Source organism: Manis javanica, chromosome 7 (genome assembly GCF_040802235.1).
Source record: "Manis javanica isolate MJ-LG chromosome 7, MJ_LKY, whole genome shotgun sequence".
NCBI lineage: Eukaryota > Metazoa > Chordata > Mammalia > Pholidota > Manidae > Manis > Manis javanica.
Genome location: NC_133162.1, coordinates 38,063,454 through 38,084,012, shown reverse-complemented (window position 1 = coordinate 38,084,012; position 20,559 = coordinate 38,063,454).

Sequence of the window (20,559 nt, the reverse complement as noted above, 5' to 3'; positions counted from 1 at the left end):
GCCGCTAAGTAGAAGAGTCCACGTGAGTGTGGGAGTGTGCTTCCCCCACGGCGGATGCCCACAACTGCACATTTGTGTGCCAAGGGAAATGCAGAGATGCAGGATCAATGAGGTACAAACTTTGAAAACATAGATGTTAAGTAACTTACACCATTACTTTGGAGTAAAACAAACATGGAAATGATATGGCATAGAATTCAACATTTGTATGAAATTTTGAAGTAAAGCATTGGAGTGTTTAAGAAAAGTCCCACTCGTATCTGACTGTTCTAGGCTCTGCCCTCTGACACCCTAAGAGGGGCATCTCAGTGGAAAGTTCAAGACACTGTTCTCATGGGAGCTAGTAAGCCCATTTCTGTCTCCATTCTGCCCCTGGTTAACCGTGTGACCTGCATGCATCCCAGTAGCTGCCATAAACTTCAGATCCACCAGAGAATAAACTCAGTGAGGGCAAGGCGACTGCTTACTGATGAATCTTTAGTGCCGAGGACAAACACCTGCTGCATAGTAAGGACTCAATAAATGGATGTTGCATATAAATAGAGTAACATGCTCGAAATTCACTGTATGACTCATTCTCCCCAAAGGTAGAGTTTCAGCTCTGTTACCACCTGAGGACTGGCATATGTATATAAGACTCCAGGACACAAAGACAACTAAGGCAGCCTCCTGCCCTCCCCTACCAAGCAGAGGCAGAAACCTCTGCCCTGGTGCCGTGGCACTGGAGGAGCATTCTTTCCTCCTCACGCCATCCGTGCCTGGGCGGGGCAGAGCATCAAGCCCACGAATAAAAACTTTGCCATGGGCCTCCAGATGTCACCTTAGCTACTCTTCTGCCATCTCACAACTACCCCATTCCTTGGGGGACCCGTGGGTGGTCCAGGCCCCATGAGACTATTAGCAAAGGTGGTCCTTCGACGCCATGGTGGTCCCAGGCCCCCTCACACACCCTGCTCCAAAGGAACATGATCTGGGCTGTTTATGGGGTGTGGGCTCTGATGTGTGGGTGGCAGGCTGCTGAGCCATCGACAGGCAGTAAAGTCTTAAATGCAGGCCTGTTTTCTAGCTACAGCTGCCACATCAAAAGGCCAAACTCTCTACAAACTTTGCCTTAATTAAAAAGTTACAGTAATCCTCGGGATGGAGGCAGGTCAGACACCCCTGAAGACAGAAGTTCTCTCTGTGGCCTCAGTCCAGGCCTTCCCTCCCACCCCAGGTGCTATTAAAAGCAGGCAACTCTGCAGGTGTCACAGGCTCCGGTGACATAGGAACGGAAATGCTCCCCCAGCACCCCCACCCATGCTCATAATTTGCTTTGGAGAGATCTAGAGCCAAAGATTTGAAAGAGGCCCTGCTCTGGCTTCTTGAACAGATTTTCTTTTTCACATGTTCCCAGATTCTTTGGGGTCTTTCCCAGCTGTGCTTTTGAATACCTCTAGCCCGTGGGGGCACATGTTGGACAGTCATGGGTTGTGGAACACCCACACCCTATTCCCTATTTATAGTCAGCATGATAATTAATATTTTGTTTTGCTGATGGGCAAACTGAGCCCTGGAAATGGGACGGGGGTTGCCCACAGCCACCCAGCATACTGGGGACAGGGCAGCACCCTAAGATCCCAACCAAATCAGCCCGTAGTTATGAAAGTCACAGAGATGGCAATGCTTCCCACATTTCCTGGATCCCTTGGAGGTCAGCAGGGTCATGTGATTGGCCAGTGAAAGGGCCACCAGGGTGAAATGTGTCCCTTCTTGGTTGCAGCTGGGAAAAGCCCATTTAGGACTCTCCAGTCTCTCTTCTGTGGCCACGACTGAGAACAATGCCCACATAATGAAGCCTTCATGGCTGGGCCTTGCATAGGTACCACCTCCCCACAGCACACAGACATGTAATAGACTCACAGTGTAGGAGACAAATATAGTTTTGCTGTGTTGAGACACAACAATTTTTTTTCTGCAGCATAATACAACCTAACCTGACCTAATCAATAAGGCAAATTAGCCTGATGAGCCCATGATATTTACTGATTTTCTTGTTCTTTAGGGTCACAAAGACCATCAAGGAGAAAAGTTACATAAAGGAAGATGTCAGCTCAAATATAAGACAATACTTCTCTCCCTCCACATGCTCTCAGTCCTGACACTCAGAAGGCGAATCCCTGCTCAAATGCTGTGCCAGGCATCAGTTTATTGCCTCTCAGCACCAAATGGAGCGGGACTCTTTTCTTTTAATCTTTGTACATTTTAAGATCAGAAAAAAAAATATTATTTAAAATTGTGGTCAAATACACAGAGTATAAAATTTACCATCGTAACCATTTTTAAGTGTACAGTTCAGTGGCATTAGTACATTCACATGGTCAGGCAACTATACCACTGTCCCCCTCCAGAACTTCTCTCACCTTGCAGAACTGGAACTCTAAGATAATGAATGCTTCTTAACAGAGACGTTAGAAAGTGATGGCTACTTCAGGGCGTGGTGCCATCTCTGCTTTTGTACTTATCTGTAGCTGGGACTAGATGGTGTTTAGCAGGAGGATGGTAGAGCCGAGGCCAATGGATTGCAGATTCACTTCCTAGGACTCAGGGACCCCTCTCCTAGCACTGTACATTTGTGTAAATTGCAAACAGGCTCCCTCTCTGGGAATGAATCTTCCAAAAATTGTCTGCGTGGGTGAATTTTGTGTTAAAGAATCCGACAGGACTGACCAGCAAGTGAGGAAAGAGCTGAGGCAGGATGTCAGCCTCACATGGCCCTTGGCTAGGCATCTTTGTGCAGCGCTGTTGTCTGTAGCAGCCCCACGTGCTGGGTACCATCTTAGCACTTTACATGCAACATTTCATTCTCTTACTTTCTGCAATAATCCAGTGGGGTGGATGTCATTATTCCTATTGAGCAAAATGAGAAAACTTTGGCTCAGAAAATTTAAATTCCTAAAATCACACAGGCAGTAAACACAAGAGCTGTGGTTTAAATGCAGTGCATTTACTTCCAAGTCCATTGCTCTTCCTACTGCCATCTGCCCCCATTCAACCTGGGAGTCTATCCCCAAGGTTATGAATCACATGCAAAGTCAGGACTCAGGCCAAGCATACAGGTCTACAGGGACAACGCTCCCTGCTTCCACACTCCCAGTAAGGAAAATGAAATTTCTGCAGGTGTGACAAACAGGGACTATTTCCAGTGCTCTGAATCTTGTCTTAATGGAACTACTTAAGGTGGTATCAAAAAACAAAATGTATTATTTAATCCACAAAGACATTCATCTGGGTTGAAGGATGCCATGAAATTTTGCTTCTGTAACCAACCAACATTCTCCCGCCTCAGTCCCCCACTCTGTCTGAAGATCTGGGTCCTGAATATCAAGCACAAGATACTTGATTTTCTTAAATACAGCTAGTTAGGAAAAAAGCAAAAGAAAAGCAGTAATTTCCTTTCTCATCTCCTGCACAGGTGATTGTATTGCAGTACTGTGTGGAAGGAGAAGTGATTTTGTTTCTTGGATAATGGAATTAAGTGGGTGCCTCCCGATTTATTCCTAAAAACACAGGGAAGCAGCGTTTATGTTCCTGAAACATGAAATCAGTAGAAACACAACTGGGTAAAGAAAAGGAAATTAGAAAGAAAATCACCAATCATTTGATTATACGACAACTCGTGAACATTCACACACTTGATTGTCCTCTGCAAGGCTGTAGAAAAGATGATTATTTAAAAAAAAAAAAAGGTGCTGGTTTCAGCATATTCTTTGTGAGAGTGGGCTGTGGCAGCTGGAAGGGAAAGTGTCCTGGAACGAAGGCCAGCCCTCACGTTTGTGCAAGGCCTTGGGAATGTACACAGCGTTCTCTTTGTCCTCCATGCTCGGCTCTTACCGGACCCTCCAGGGCCCTCTCACCCTCCCTGTCCCTGCTCCAGGCTTCAGAGACGTGGAACCCACACTCTGGTGGTGTCATCCCCAGCTCTGCACGCACACCCGCAGACCAATGTCCGTGCATGAATCTGCCCTGCTGTTTCTCAGCCCTGTGCCTGGACTGCCTCCATCACACCTCTTCCTGGTCTTTTAAGACTCCTTAAGTTCTGGCACTGCCACATCCGGAAGCCTTCCCTGAGTGCTTCCCTCCTCCTTATTGTCCTGTGTCCTCTGTGTCTCTCAGTCAATGTGGCTGCCATCTTCTTGAACAGGGTTTGATGCCAGACCTTGCTTTTCTCTTGGCTGAGAAGCCCCTGAGAGCAGAGGAGTGTCTCCCCAGGCAGATACTGGCTATAGCGCGGAGCACAGCTTGGAGTTCTGTGTCCAAGACATGCTGGGCAAATGAATCCCATGAGGGTGGTGTCAGTGTCTCTGCTGTACAGACGAAGAAACTGAGGGTTACAGAGGCCAGGTGATGTGTCCTGTGTCCCCACTGAGTTAGAGATGGTGCCGGGGCTAAGCCCAAGTTGGGTAATTCCTGGCATTCCCACTTATGGTAGAGCATGTGATCCCTCCTGGAACAGGAGCCTGGGGTGTGTTTGACACCACGCCTCTTAGAGATGGGGCTCCCTCTCTCAAAGGCAGAGTCTTGGGGTTAAGAAGCCATGTGACGTGGTACCATCATTGGGCTGTGTTCCCTATATTGGGAGCAAGTATGGGGAACATGGCACAAGGATTTGGGAGCAAGAGACTCCACCTTTGACTGACCTCAGAGTGAATGGATTAGCCGGGGCTAGGTTGGGACCCCAAATTGAAGTAATAAAGTTATGCCAACTCCTTTAATAATGTGGGCTTATATGGTCTCAATTATATTGGTACTTTCTGTCTCCTTTTTAAAAGATAAGGTTGAAAGGGGAGATGAAATGATTAAAAGGGGTAAAATAAAGGCAAAAGGAAGATAAAATTAAAAAGGAACTGGATGAATAGCAAGAGCCGTCTGTAGTGGTAAAAGGAAACACACAAGAGTGAAAAACAGCTCTGATTATAGCTGCCAGAGGCTGCAAGCAAACCCTCATGTCAGCAGTGAGATGGGCCTTCTTCCCTCCTAGGGGTCCTTATGGAAGACCAAGAGAGCCATTGACTTAACACATTTCTCCCGAATGCCTACTATGTGCATGTCCCTGAGGACATGAAGATTCTTGCAGCCCCAGAAAAGTGACAATAAAATACAATAAAGAAACCCCAGGACAATCTTCCATGCCTGGTGGGAGCCCAGAAGGAGTGATCATGTGCCTACAGAACTGGGGATGGAGCAAAAGACACCTGAGTGGTGAAGCCCGATGGTGAGGGCGACAGGTGGAGAGATCTCCAAGAGAGTCTCAGCAGAAGCAGCCAAACAGAGAATCTGCAAATTGGTTTGTTATGCCTGGAGGTGAGGCTGGAAAGGTGGCGATGCGTTTAGTCCTGATCACTGAAAGTTAGTATGTACTAGGACCTGGGCTGATTGCATTATACCTATTTCCTGATATACTCATCACAGCATTTTGAGGCAGGCACTGTTATCACCCCTATTTTAGGGTTGAGAAGATTGGGTCACTGAGGTTAAGTAACTTGACCAAGATCACAAGGTTGGTGTGGACTCACACCCAGGTTCTCAATACTAAAATGTCTTCTGAAGTATATTAATTATCCATTGCCATGTGACAAATGACCCTCCCACCCACCCCTCACTTTCTGAAGGTCAGGAGCTTCCCAGGGTGGTTCTAGGCCAGGTTCTTCAGGAAGTAGCAGTCACACTGTCAGCCAAGGCTGTAGTCATTTAAAAGGTGGGTCTGCTTCTGGGCTCACATGACTGTTGGCAGCAGACATCTGTTTCGACAGGGCTGCTCCTGAAGCTTGTGGAGGCATGCTTCCTCCAAACAGGTGACCTAAGACAGAACATGACAAAGACTGCAGTAACTTCTATAATCTATCTTGGAAGTGATGTGTCATCCCTTCCATTGGATGCAGCTGGTCACAGAGACTGATGCTATTACAATGAGGAGGGGACTCCACCACAGGTGTGAACACCATGGGGTAGGGATCTGAGAGGCCATCTTGGAGGCTCCCTACCATACATGGCATCCTCAATTACTGGGAATTTTGGTGCCAGCAAGAAATTGGCAAGGACAATGGGGACCTAAAGCTTCAGTTCCTCTAGCGGGAACTCTGGGAACAGAATTTATTATAAAGTGCATCGAGGGAAACCCAGTCTGACCTCCCTGTCCTGGGAAGCTGAGCTGGTCTCTATTCCAACTGCACAAGCTGCAGAATGGCCCTTCCTTGGTGCTCCCTGGTTCAGCAGCCACTTGTCACACAGTCTCTGCATGCAGTAGGTGCTCCCTGCCATGCTGGTGGAGTTGAATCTGGCTGCAGTTGGGGACCCTGAGCTATGCAATCATGTTCAGAATTCCCTCAGTCCTGTGTGCCCACTTCCTCAGGCTGGATCATATTCTGTGCCCTCTGAAATTGTCACCCACCTCCCAATCAGGCACTTCCCGCAGACCTGCAGCAATTCAGGCAGGCTTGAGCAGCTGCTCTGAAAGGCTTTGCTTCCCTTTTTGATGATTTTATCAGCACACAAAAATAAACAGAGCTCACGGTGTCCTTGATGTCTCAGGGTTGCATTTTAATTACTGCTTCTTTCCGAGAAGACAGGCTGGCCCTGCTTCCTGGTAGGTGCCCACACTCATATCAGCAGAGCTGAACCTGACATCTTGGGGCCAGAGCAACCCAGAGTGTGACTGACCAGTTTGCAATTAGCACTTCATTAGAAGGACACCCTTTGTCCACAGAACTAAGACTGGTTCCCAGCTCCCAGACAGAAATGCTCTGAAGACAAGGATCAATCTCTCTTGCCTGCTCACAGAGTGATCGTTTTAGAACCTGTCCCTGAGCACACCACTCCTTGCTCAAAATTCTTACCCATCCCTGACTCCAGGGTGAGGCTCAACTCCTCAGTCTGGCCCACGACGACTGTCACAGTCCTGCCTCTGCCTGCCTTCCTGCCACACTCAACCCCCCTCTCCTCCAGCTCTGCTCCCTGCAGTTGCCACCACAGCCAGATTCAACTGTTGGTAGTCTGTGAATGATCGATGCTGTCTTTCACCTCATCTCTGCCTCTAATGCCCTTCCCTTCCTAAATAACATCTATTCCTGCTTCAGAATTAATCTTCGCCCTCCTATCATGTGGGAGGTCTTCCATTAGCCACCCCCAAACTGAATTACATTCTCCTCTTCTTCATTCCACAGCAGCAATATGAGGGTGCTGTGCCTTGATCCTTGGCTGCTGTCTGGATGTCCTAGGCAGTGTCCCCACCTTTAATGAGATTTCCCTGCCCCCCCCCCATATTGCAGAGAGCTGGCTTATGAAGCTAGTCACGTGGAATGACCCCATAGGTGGGAAGGGAGATCTGCCTAGCACAGCCCTCTGCATCTCAGGCTACATAGTATATACCTCCTGTCCTGTGTCACTGAGGTCCCCGGGAGCACATGGTGATAGCTCCTGAAATCCTTGCTAAAAAGCAGAGGTGGTCTGTTGAACAACAGAGCCATGGTGCCTTTGTATCTGGGCAGACCCTGCTCTGTGTCAGGACAGGACTCTTGGTTTAGTCGAACTTGACCTTTGCCTCTTTGGTTAAGGCTATATACTGCTTATACCTCATAGTATTCATTTGTGCCTCTGAATAGTTTGATGAGAACACGCAAGGACAGCAAGGGCTTTGAGTAGATGTGGCCTCAGATCCCACGGTCCTGAGGAGTGTGGTCTTCAGCCTGTTACATAAACTCATGAAGTGCCAGTGTCCTGACTGGCCAGGCAAAGGCAACAATCCCCACAGGCTGGTGTGAGGGTGACTTGAGATAACATAAATGGAGTCAGTCCTTCCTCTCTCTCTTCCTCCATTCAGAATGTGCTAGCTGGGCTCCATGAAGGAGGAGGCAGGAAGGAAGCACAGCCCGCCCTCAAGGGCTCCCACTCTAGTGTAAGAAATAGCCCATGGATATGCAGACTTCCAATACAAAGAGGCAAATGACCGGTCCTGCAGAGAGGTGCTGCCCACGGCTTTGGGAGATTTTTCTGGGGCTACGCTTCCAGAAAGCTTCAAATCTGAAGGGACTTGGTTCTTGAAGGGCTGCTGTGGGCTTGGAGCAGCGCTGACCTTGCAGAGTACCAAGATCCTGCCCCCTCTCCGGGAGCCGGAACCCTGTTCACAGGAGATGAACATTCAGCTGCCAGGGCTGCAGGCGGGGGTGGGGTTTCGGGAACAGCCAGTAACTGGTAGGGACGGCTGCATTCTCTGAGCCCTTTCTGCCAGGATCTGAGGAGGCCTGTTTACACGGGTCCCCCCTGCGGTCTCTGCTGCTTAATATGCCTTTTGAAAATGATGCTCAGTGGGATGTGTGCACATTTGTAATTACAAAGACCAGGCTGGTTTTCCACAATCTGTGCCTGCTAATTTCTCAGTCACAGGAAGAGAAATAGCAAAATGTCCAAAATACTCCTTGTTGAGTGGGTTCCCTGATAACTCTGTGTAGTGCTTCCTATTTACAAAGCACTTTTATTCCTCTCTGTGATGAAGGCAGACCTGCAACTCTTAGCCCAGAGGGGAAACCAAGACTCGCAGAGGAAAAATGACTTATCCAAGGTCATGTGGCAAGTCAGGGGTTGGCAGGGCTGTACTCTGCTTCTCCTGCAGCATATGTGGTGTCCTTTCATATCATCCTCTGGCACAGAGAGAAGGGGGATGAAGCAAGAAGCTCCCAGAACCAAGGCCGCTTCTCCTATGAGGTGGGCATCCTGCCACAAGAAATGGCTCATTGGGAGCCACCGGGTGAAAACCCACATTCAGGGACAGGCTTCCCAGTAACTGAGACCCAGCCCGAGGCTTCCAGGAGCAGAGCCTCACAGGAATGAGGGCGGTCTACGATTTCAGCCAACCCTTTGAAACTGAGCCTGTGGTTGAAGTCAGGTCACCACATTCACAGGCGTTTTGGGCCCTGTCAACGTCTGGGGTGGGAAACCCACCCGAAAGCTGTTGAAATGCAGGGGCCAGCACTGCTTTTGCAGAACAGTGGCTCTTTGAGTGGAAGGTGTTCGAGAATTAAGTTTCCCCAGTGTTCCCAGGGCTCAGACTTAAAGCCAAGGGGGGCCAGGGCCCCCAGTGCCTGATGGAGCCACTGATAGGTCCCTGCTGGCTAGAAGTGATGACATTGGCAAGAAACTGATCTTTCTGGGGAGCAGAAACTCAAGAGCACTCAAGGGCAGAACACAAGGCAAGTTGTGTTACCTGCCACAAAGCCCCAGCTTTCAGACTGGGCGCAGGGAGAGTGGGTAAGTGGGATCACTGGTGTTGGGTATCAGGAGTCCCAGATCAGACCCTGAAGGAGGAACCTGTTGGAGTGAGACCTCTTATCTTGTCTTGTCCCCTCCTTCTTCATTCAGAATCAGGATATGCTCAAGCTGGAGGCAGAGACCGTGCAATTCACTTCCTCCCTCTGGTTCATAGGCAGGAATCAGGAGGCAGTATCAGGAGACTTGCTCTGAGCAATAGTGTCAGACGTGGGACTCAGAACTAGGTCTCCAGATTCTCAGCCTACTATCAGCTTGGATTGGGAGAAGAAATAAAAATAAAAATCCCAGCCCTTTGTCACCATGTCCCAGGCCACAGCCACAGTGCACCTACATCTGGCCTCCTTCACGTTCCTTTTGTGAGCCTGCTGAGCACTGTTTCCTGCTGTAAGCTAATGCTTACACACAAATGTCTGGCCAGAGCAGGCTTTAGCTGCTGGGTGATATTTGTAGAAAAGCTAAGTCAGTTTGTGAGAAGCAGACACTGCCTGGCTTGGCTCCCTTAGGGCAAGTCAGCCACACATTCCCCCTGCTGGTCAGCACTTGGTTGAATGCTGAAGATCAAGGACCTTCAGTGTGAGTATCATGTATGCTATGCACAGCCCAAGATAATCCTGGGGGACAGCTATTGACCTGGGCTCTGGCATCCATATCTAAAAGTCAGGTCAGGTCCTACAGGGCTGGCTTATCAATACAAAAAGTGGCAATCTTGAAGGGTGGTGGCCCACAGGTAGATTCATGAGTTGACTTGTGGTGGGCAGGAAGCTGCTGAAATAGCTGGGAACATTTAATCCATTTATTTGTATGGGCATTTTTCTAGGAAGGATGTCCCTAGCTTTCACCAGATGTTCAGTTCTGAATCCTTGAGTGTTTAAGAAGCCATAATGTAGCTGTCTCAAGGCATCATCCCGGTCCCATCTGCATCCTCCTTGGTGTCTCTCAGTTTCCTGGTTCCACACATCCTGGTCTGAGCTGAAACAGCCTCTTCTGACTTCAAAACCTCGGGTGCTGAAAGTCTTGGTCATGGCCAGGTGACCCTGGCTGCTGAAAACTCTGCATCATTTTTCATAGAATCTGTGCTCCTTCTGTAGGACAGTTACTCTCTCCTTCATGCTGGGCAGTGGGCATGGGGCTGTCATGGGAATATGAGGGCAGGAGTTTCCAGAAAGGAATGCGTGTAAACTCTCTGGGGTACAAAGAAGTCTTTTTTCTTAAATGCAACTTGGAGAAAAATCCCCCAATAGGACATGTTATCACACTTCCTGGGTAGCATCTACAAACACCCCCTGGCTACCATAGCCGGGGGGAGCCCAATATGGTCTGAACCATAGATGTGCATAGAGGTGGTAGCAGTAGGAATATCTTGCCCTCTCTCCAAGCTTTTTTCAGTTTTGAAAGGACACAACATTTAAAATAATAATTAGGTTAGAATCATTGAATGCCACATCAAAGAACTTTGGTTTTCTCAGCTATGTAATGAGATCTTGGATAAAAATGGCCTCAGTGACCTAGAGAGGTCTTACCCACAGAGGTAACAGCAAATCCCAACCTTCTGATCCTTAGTCAAATGTGTACAAAGCCTCTCTGAGAACTGAGCCTTGGGAATTGAGTCTCCACATGTTCTATTGGGATGATCACTACTTGGGAAGGGTTATCATGGAATCAGCCACATCAGTGAAACATGGAAACGTCCCATTTTTTTGGATATGTTTCATCCTTACTTTACCAGTTGGAGACAGCAGCCCCAAATACAATCCCTCTGAGCAAATGTCTTCCCTAGAAACCAGGGTAAAGGTATTTTTCTAAAGTACTTGGTTGCAAAGACACTTAGAGTCACAGGGAATCAGCCCTTGGAAGTGCCTGAAAGACCACCTAGTGAAGTCTTGCACTTCTGGGTTTCTGAGGCCCAGAGAAGAAAAGAGACTCAAACAGATGGACTGTGTCCACTAGATTTCAGAAAAGAAACAAGAAGAAGAGAGAATAGTTCCCAGGTCTGGTAGGCACTGGAGTTTGAAGGTCACACAGCCGTGAGAACCTGGGGGGCAGGTTTTGTTCATGCTCGGTGGGATGGGTAAGTGAGAATATGTCTTCAGAGGGTGGGGAGTGGAGCAGGGGGGCAGAAATGCTTTTCCTCCCAGAGATGGCCTCTCAGCAGTCGTTAACCCTACCACAGGGGAGCAACCTGAGATGGTTGGAAATGTAGAGAACCCTGCCCAGTACGAGGAGCCTCAGCTGTGCAGAGGAGCTGTGCTGTACAACCTCTGAAATGCCTTTAAGGGGAGCAACTCTAATCTGGGGAGTTCTGGGCTTCGGGGCCTGTGGGAGATAGTGAACCACAAGCACAGATACTTGTGCCAGTTCCACTGAAGCTGCAGGTGGTCTCTGGGAAAGGGTCTTTGGGCTCCTTGGTGCTCGTGGGCCTGCAGCACCTGTGTCACCTGGGAGCTTGCTGGAGATGTAGCCCTTCGGCCCCACCCAGACCTGAATCAGAATTTGCATTTTCACAAGCTCCCCAGTGATTCTTCCATGCACTGGGTTTGGGAAGCAGTGGTTTAGGAAGTAGCCTTAAAAAAAAAACAAAAGAAAGGAAGAACCTAAGGCAGAAAAGGCTGTGAGCAGAGCCGCAAGGATCCGGTGGCAATCCTGTCTCTAGTGCAAACTCGCCACGTGGCCTCGGGAAAACCACAACTGTGCTCAGAACGGCTGCTCTCTCATCTGAAAATGAGGGGGTTGGACTGGATGATCTTTATTCTCTAGCCTTGCAGGCATCTCTGATATGAGAGGGAGGGGGAACCCCACTCAGCTGAAGATCAGAGAGCTTCTTGCTGTGTAAAACACTCCCTAATCAGCCTTATGTCAAGTCCCCCGCCCCCCGACTAACCACAGTGACAAGTCCCAGGAGTGCACCTTGTCAGGCTGTGAATAAAGTTCAGGCAGCTTGGTTAATTACCCTGACACCGACTAGAGTTAGCTACCCAACAGCTCAGGAACTCGTCTTAATGATTAGAGGAATGCACATGTGCGGCTTCCTGCACAACCACACCTTTGCAGCCTACATTTTCCTTTCAGAGCCTCAGAATCAAACAGCGGGTCCCCAAGGGGATCAGGAGTCCAGGTGGGTGTCAGGAAGTAGCCCCCTGCCCATTCCGAATGGGTGTAAGGTCATTTTCCAAATGTGCCATCATTGATGCCCTGTAACAACAACTGACAACTCGGTTTCTTACTCTCGGTCCTCTGCTTGGACCCTGTTCAAGTTTCCTGCTGCTGTCAAGACAAAGCTGTGCTTGATATGCTTCTCCTAATTCTCCAGCCACATTTCCATTAATCCCTACCTCAAACCCTCTTCCCTGATTCCACAGGGCTGCACTCAGTTCCCTGAAGCTTTATGTTTGCACAAATACATCGACTCATATTCTTTCTTTCTTGTATTTGTGCATATTGCTTCTGCTTAAAAAACTGTTCTCTGCTCTTGATCATAATCCTTACTCATTCTTCAGATCTTGACATCTAAATCATTTCTCCTAGAAAGATAGAGTATCTCTATCATGGCCTCCATGTCCAGGTTGGGTGCCTACATTCCTATAGTCCTGTGCTACACCAATTATGCTAGATATCACACTGGATTTTAAGCGTTTCCCCACAAAACAGCTCTGGGTAGTCAAAGACTGTGCTTAACTTATATAACATCTAAGGTCCATGAAGGTAGGGATTGTTTTGTGTATCACTGACAGTTTTTTTCAGACTGTCTTGTACATTGTCTGGCATATGGTAGATGCCCAGTAATGTCTTCTGAATCAATGCAGGAAGGAATTAATTCTCCATGCTTAACACAGTGTCTGGTGCATGATGAGCAATCAGTGTTGGTTCAAAATAAATGAAAGGATAAATAGTATAAAGTCTGGATAGTGAAAGCTCATTAGGTTGGATTGCTTGACAGGTTGAAGCACAAAGGTGTCCAGAGCCCAGTCAGATCTGAAGAGGTCTAACACCAGATGAGGAGGTAATACTGGCCTCATGACTGTGGGACCCGGGCGAGAGGTACAGAGAGAGGACTTCCATAAGAGGATTGCCTTGAATCAGTGACCACAGAGAAGTGTGGGGCCTTTTCTCCCTCAGCCCAGAGCACACATCCCTTCCCTCCAGTAAATTCTTATAGCCAGTAAATGACATAACTGAGCTTAGAAGCCACATCTTTATGGGCCTTAGGCCCAGGGCTCTTCCTAAGCATTACGCTTTGAAAAAAATTTGGCACTTTAATTTTTTAAAATAAAGCCTTCTAAAAATTTATGTTTTTTACATGTGGTGGCAGCAGTGGGATAAAAATCCAATGTCCATAAGCAAAAAGAATTGGGGAGAAAGAATTGGAGCATTTCTGGATGACACTCCTATTTTCTAAGCTGTTTTGGTTCAAGTTGCTCAGCTTTTCTTGGGAGGTCTGAGGTTTGAGAGGAAAGTTATATAGTTTATTTACTCTGTAAAAGGAGATTTCTCAACCTCTCTTCTTCCCTTCTTCTTTACTAGCAACCTTCAGCCTAACCAAGCAGCTTACCAAGGAGCTGTGTTGGAAAGTTTCTTCTCATGTAACAGAGCAGGTGAGGATGATAATTATGAGTCCAGGCTTAGAAGTCACACACATGTAGGCTTAAACCCAGTTTTGCCATTTATGAGCTGTTTGACTTCTGCCAAGTGACTTAATGAGTCTCCATTTTCTTGTTTATACGTTGGGGATAATAATATCAGTTGGTAATTTTATGACGTAGTGAGGTCAGTACAAGCAAGGTATTTAGTGTGGGATAACAAACCCTCTCCACAGGTCCAAAATTAAAAAGTTCTGAAAACTAAAAGCATTTTCATAACTCATTTGGCAGTAAAATCTGATCTCACTTGACAACAAAATGTGATGTGAACTTACGTAAAGTTAGAGTTGCTATTGTGATTATTCATGTGTTTTACTATAGAAATATTGATGTGCTTGATTAATGCACTATCAGTATCCACTGGGAGTGTTAGGTAATATGAGCTATATTCTATATGTACCATATCACCTTTTTAAACTATGGAATGATTTGATTTTCAAAATACATATGGCTCCAAAGATTTCATACAAAGGATTGTGGACCCTTGAAAGGCCACTGATCACATTGACTGTTCAGTACTTAAGCTATCATCATTTCTTCTTCATGGATTTTCTCAAGGACACACAGAGACTTGTTTGCATATGGGATTGTCCTCAGGTGTTATTTATGCCACAACCATGACCTTGACAAAAATATCTCTGACTATTCAACTTGGACTTCCTCACATAGAAATCCATGTCCTGAGATATTTCATGCTGTTAAATCATCAAGAGACCACTTGTAAAGATGGAAATTGAAAATGGGTTGAGTGAGTATTGAGAGTGAGACATACTCAATAACCAGAACTAGAGAAGGATAGAGGTAGGACAAGAATCATGAAGGTACAAATGGGACAACAGCCCTAGTTCTGCACCCAGGGACAGATCTGAAACTTACGTAGAACTTTGACACAAGGGAACTTTTAAATATATAGAAAGGGGAGAGGAAGCAATACAATTCCCAACATCCCCCCATTTCTCTATAAAAAGAATGTGGGAGAGTGTTATTTTAAGAGACACAAATCTAATGTAATGAATATAGGATTAAAAGATCAAAAGTTATATACATAAAGCAAGGAGTAGGGATGAGTTCAGGAGGTTGCTATAGCTGAGTTAGAAATCTAGCTCTGGGCTTCCTGGCAGCCAAGAAGAAAAGGAAAATGTGATGGTCACATATTCTCATAAAATATGGTTTGCATATCATTGCATAAAAAACTGCCTCAAAACTTAGTGGCCCAAAATTAATATTTCACTTTGCTCAAGATTTTATGGATTAGGAATTTGGGGAGAGTCTGTCTGGGCACTTCATCCCTGACACTCATGGCACCAGCTGAGGTGGCTGAAACTGCAGAATCGACTTCCAAGAATGGCTTCCTTATTAGTCTTGTGTCTGGTGTATCACTGCTTCTTGGCATTTCTCTCCATACAGAAGCTCATCCTCCAGGGCCTCTCCATGGGGTCTGGGCTTCTCACTGCATGGGGGGGTCTTAGAATATATGTACTTTTTATGTGGCAACTGGTTGCTCAGAGAAAGGAAGCGGACTCTGCAAGACCAGTTAAGGGCCATGCCCGGACTTCCTATCACTTCCGCCAGATTGTCCTGGTCAAAGCAGTCAGAAGACCTGCCTAGACACAAGGAGCTGGAGAAAGATTCCACCTCTGGACTGAGATGGAGGACAAGGTCACATTGCAGAAGAGCAGGTGGAATGGGAGAAATTGTTATGACCATCTTTGGAAAAATAATATGCCACAACATGAGAAAAGGAAGCATATACATTTGTCAGGAGAAACGACATTTTTCTAGCACTGAACCTGTAAGATGAATTATGTGGCATCTCTTCTAGAGAACAGTTCTAGCACATTGACTGAAACAGACAATGTCATCAAAAACCCATTTGAAGAGGATGCAGAAACAGCTCAGGATCTCCTATACTTAATAATTCTGTAAGGTGAAAACTTTGTTTCCAGGAGCTCTGGTCCCTGAACTTAGTGACAGTCCTTGGAACTAAATGTTAGTTTTTAGCTGGCTGATGACCAAATAATATAGGATCCACAAATGCTGCGAGAGCCATGTAGCCATGCACCTGGCCCCTGCCCTCTTGGCTTTCTATCTTGCAGGGAAAGCAACACATATAACAATACACAGTGCAAGTGCAGACATGGCACTTTCAGATGTGGTCAGAAAGCTGCCTACATTAGACTTGTTATACATGAGGTGTCTAGACACTGAGACACAGGTGTTGGTTAAAAATCCAGATGTTTGAGCCCACCGTTCCCCTGCAGAGACCCAGGGAAGTCTGCTTTGAACATACTCCCCAGATGATTCTGGGCATACTGATGCTGGGAGCTCCATGTAGGGCCCATTGTGCGAGTTCATATAGCAAGAGCACTGCTAGGAGTCAACGTTAATTGAGGAACTTCCTCTCACCTAGGGCTACTTGCCATGTTTTACATTACATTAGTTAATCTTCACTACAGCTCAGTGGACTATTTTTCAGGTAAGAAATTGAAGACTTGGAGAGGTTCCCGAACCTAGGCAAAATCACATGGTTTCTAAGTGGGTAATGCCAGGACTCACCCCAGGGCCCTGGTGGTGGGCTGATGGGTTACCTGTGAGTCCAGGTGACCAGGAAGGACTTCAGAGACTCTATCCAGTGCTAGGATGCTACTAACTCCCTGGGGCCTGAGACTGTCCTCTGTTCCTAGATGTCTAAGATGAATGTGGAAAAACTCAATACAGTACATTTTGTTAATGTGTTCTCTTCTGAAGCTAGCAGGTAGAAGAATAGACACTGCCATCATATTCTGGTACTTATAGCTGCTGGGTGTGTGACCCCTGGGCCTGGTTTCATTTCACATAGCCAAGTTTGCTTGTCTGTGAAAGAGGGAAGATGTTGGGCCATCTCTAGATCTTTTCTAGCTCAAAATTTGTCCCAGGTCCTGAAGGATTTGATATGACAGCCCCATGCCTAGGATTCTCCGATTCAGTGACTGTTTCATTCATTCAGTTCATCTGACAAATAGCTTCTCCATGTCTGCTATCGCACTCAATTCTCTGAGAAGTAAATGTTTAAAGTACCCACTTAATAACTTAAAAGCTGATTTTACCAATTTAGTTTCAGTGCACAGCCTCCCCAAGGATTCACGTGTCGGCATGTGCCCCCACTCACACGTGCCCACAGAGCTAGCTCCCACTGTTTGAAGGCAAACCTGGTAGTCTATCCCCTCAGCACTTTTTAATTCAAATCAGCTGACATGCAATGGCTTTTTGCCCTGGGGCAACCCCTCCTCTATGTTCAGTCCTGCTTTGATCCCGTAGCCCTGCCGCTTTCATTTCACAGCTGAGTAACAAAGGTTAAAACAGATGACAATTATTTCTAGAGAGTGGAGTCCTTTGGCCCCATAACGGGCTGTGGTGAGACGCGAGTAGAACTGTCAGAAGAAGGGCATGCTAGGCTTTGGAGCCTGCAGGAGCCTCTGGCCCAGCACTATAGCAGCATATTTTCTTCAAAAAAAATGAAGAAGCCCAATACTTAGCCAGGACTGGGGGCTAAGGTGGGGAAGTGCCCTCACCCCTGTGAGCAGTCCCTCAGGGGGACTCTTATGTTCTAATACAGTCACCCTACAGCTGGGGAAACTAAGGGCCAGGAGAGGAGAGCTCTTCGTCTGAGGTCACAGAAAGTTCATGGGCAAGAGGGAAGGTGGAGGCGCCAGCAAAAGGAAAGCAAAATAAAACCCAATGACGGAGAACACAGCACTGCGTTCCACACGGCTGCCATTCTTTGACCAGCCCCTGCTACCAACAGGCTGCAGCCTCCCACTGCAGCCTCCCCCTCCAGCCTCCCACTCAAGCCCCTGCTCCAGTCTCCCACTCCTGCCTCCTGCTCCAGCCTCCCATTCCAGCCTTCCCCTCCAGCCTCTGCTCCAGCCTCCCACTCCATCCTCTGCTCTAGCCTCCCACTCTACCCCTGCTCTAGCCTCCCACTCCAGCCCCTACTCCAGCCTCCCACTCCAGCCTTCCCCTCCAGCCTCTGCTCCAGCCTCCCACTCCAGCCTCCTGCTCCAGCCTCCCACTCCAGCCTCCCCCTCCAGCCTTGGCTCCAGCCTCCCGTTCCACCCTCCTGCTCCAGCCTCCCACTCCAGCTTCCTCCTCCAACCTCTGCTCCAGCCTCCCACTCCAGCCTCTGCTCCAGCCTCCCACTCCAGCCTGGACTGTTCATTGTTCCTGAGGATCCTTGTCCCAGGCAAGGGTCCACTCGCTGGGGCACCTCCCTCCTCCACCCGACTCCTCACTTCTGCAGCAAGTCTCCTCTTTTCCTGAACTGGTCAACATGGCAGCCTGAGCCTCTCCTGGTCCCCATCAGTCAGCTGTTGTGGGCAGGGAAGCTGGAGACATGGTCCCGGGGTCCCCTAGGTGGATGGCTTTGAGTTGTCACCAGCAGAAGAGGAGGCAGCTAGGGCTGGATGCAAGATCATCCTTTTCCAAGCCCAGTGTGTCCTGTTCCCTGGCAGCTTCCTTCCCAAGGTCAGGCCTTCTGGGCTTAGTGAATGTCTCGGCTTCCAGGCCAAGGCCTGCTGTTCTTGGTTCAGGGGAGATGTTTTCAGAACAGGGTGCTCAGTGCAGACATCTCCACTTGGGTGGGTGAGGAGTAGGTGAGGGCAGAGCTCTCCACTCATCAGAATTCAGACTGGGACTCCCCCACTCTGTTCCCCTCAGTGACTTTTCATGTTCCAGGGCAGCTTTCAGAGCACCTCCATCCTTGGTCTTTGCACTTTGGGGTGGCGAGGAGCAGAGCAGGGACTATATGTGGAATATGTTGAGATCAGGCAGAAGGAAGCAAAGACACCCTCTTCTGACTCATGACATGTGAGAACGCTCTTTTGACAGAAACAGCTCCCAGTAATAGTAACAGCTCCTGGGCCTTCGACAGGCCCCAGCCCAGAACCTTCAGCACCCTGCCAAGCTCAGCAGCATCCTGAGGCAGGAGGGGGCGGAGAGTGGGGAGGCAGAGGCTGCGTGGGGATGGGGCTAAAGACAGACAGGCAGCGAGGCAGAGTTAGAGGGATGCAGAGAGCAGAGACAGGGCCATGAGGCAGTGAGGGTCCAGGATGTGAGGCACAGGGACAGAGGAATTTGGAGAGGCGGCGCAGATGGAGGCAGGTGGAGGTGGCCCACAGAGAGGCTTGGCCCCTGCCTCACTGTCACTCCCACACTCCCTTAGACCCTCCCTGGTTCCTGCAAACAACTTCCCTGCATAGAAGCCCAGCTGGGGAGAAGGGAGAGAGATGTCCCTGCCAGGCCACCCACCACAGAACATTTCTGGGCCTCTGGAGCCGACAGAGGTTTTCAGGACCCAGGACCCCTTGGACTGTAACTCTGGGAAGTTGCCTTCTCCTTAATGTCAAGATTTGAGGGCTCTGGGTGGACTATTTGTTCCAAAAAGAATATCATTTTAAAAATAAAATGTTGCTTTTTCTCTTTTAAAAATAACCTTTTCCCACTCCTGTTACTTCATTACAAAAGGAAACAATGCAAGTTCATCAGGGAGAACTTGGGAAATATAAAAAGATTCAAGAAAAAATAAAACATGAATTGTAATCACATCACCTAATGATAGCCACTGCTGGCAATTGGATGTTTCTCTTCAGTCTTCTGTCAATGTATAGAGCTATATAATTAGCAATAACATACCACAAGCCTTTATTAAGCATCGACATAACCATTTTATTAGTGTATATATTCCAATGTATGGGTAAGGTTTTCTTTATTGAGGCAATCTGTAGTTGAATATTTAGGTTGCATCTAACTTGCTCATATGAATAACATTTTAATAAATATCTTTCTTCCCACAGCTTTGCCTGGGTTTCTGATTTTTTTCTTCAGGATATACTTAAAGAAGGTGACTTACTGTATTTAAGGCCATGAATATTTTAACTCTCTCTTCTCTCTCTGTCTATATATGTATATATACACACATACACATAAGAGACAAACATACATATATATATATATGTCTAGATATAGATATACAGATCTATCTATATATACATGTATCTCCAAATTGCCTCCCAAGATTGTACAGTTATATTTCTTGTGCAGTGTAGACCCAGATGCTGATCACAGCATCATTTGATAGTTAATGACAGAACTTCATGGTTTGTAAGTTCATGTATGTGTAAGAGAGAAGTCTGGTTATACCCATTTTCCAAATGAGGAAACTGAGGCCCAGAGATGTTAAGTGACTTGCCCAAGATCTTAAACCTCTCGAGTGGTTTCCACCTTCTGGTCACCCCATCAGCACCCGGGGTCAGGACTTCATGGACTCAGCTCAGATCCCTGTAGAGCCACCTTGTTTAATGTGGCCGTCTACTTGCTAGCCACACATGGATATTTACATTTAAATTTATTAAAATAAAATTAAAAAATTAGTTTATTTCATGTGATTAAGAACTACAGGTGTCTACCTTGTTGGACAGCAGGGTATAGAGTATTTCCATCATCACAGAAAGTTCTATTAGTGCTGCTTAGGAAGGCTGGTATCCCCATTTCTGGTGTGGATCCCCCTACCCCCTCCTTCCCCAACTCTCATTCATTCTGTATACTGAGGTTGATTCAGATCTCCTGAAAAGACAAATTTGATCAC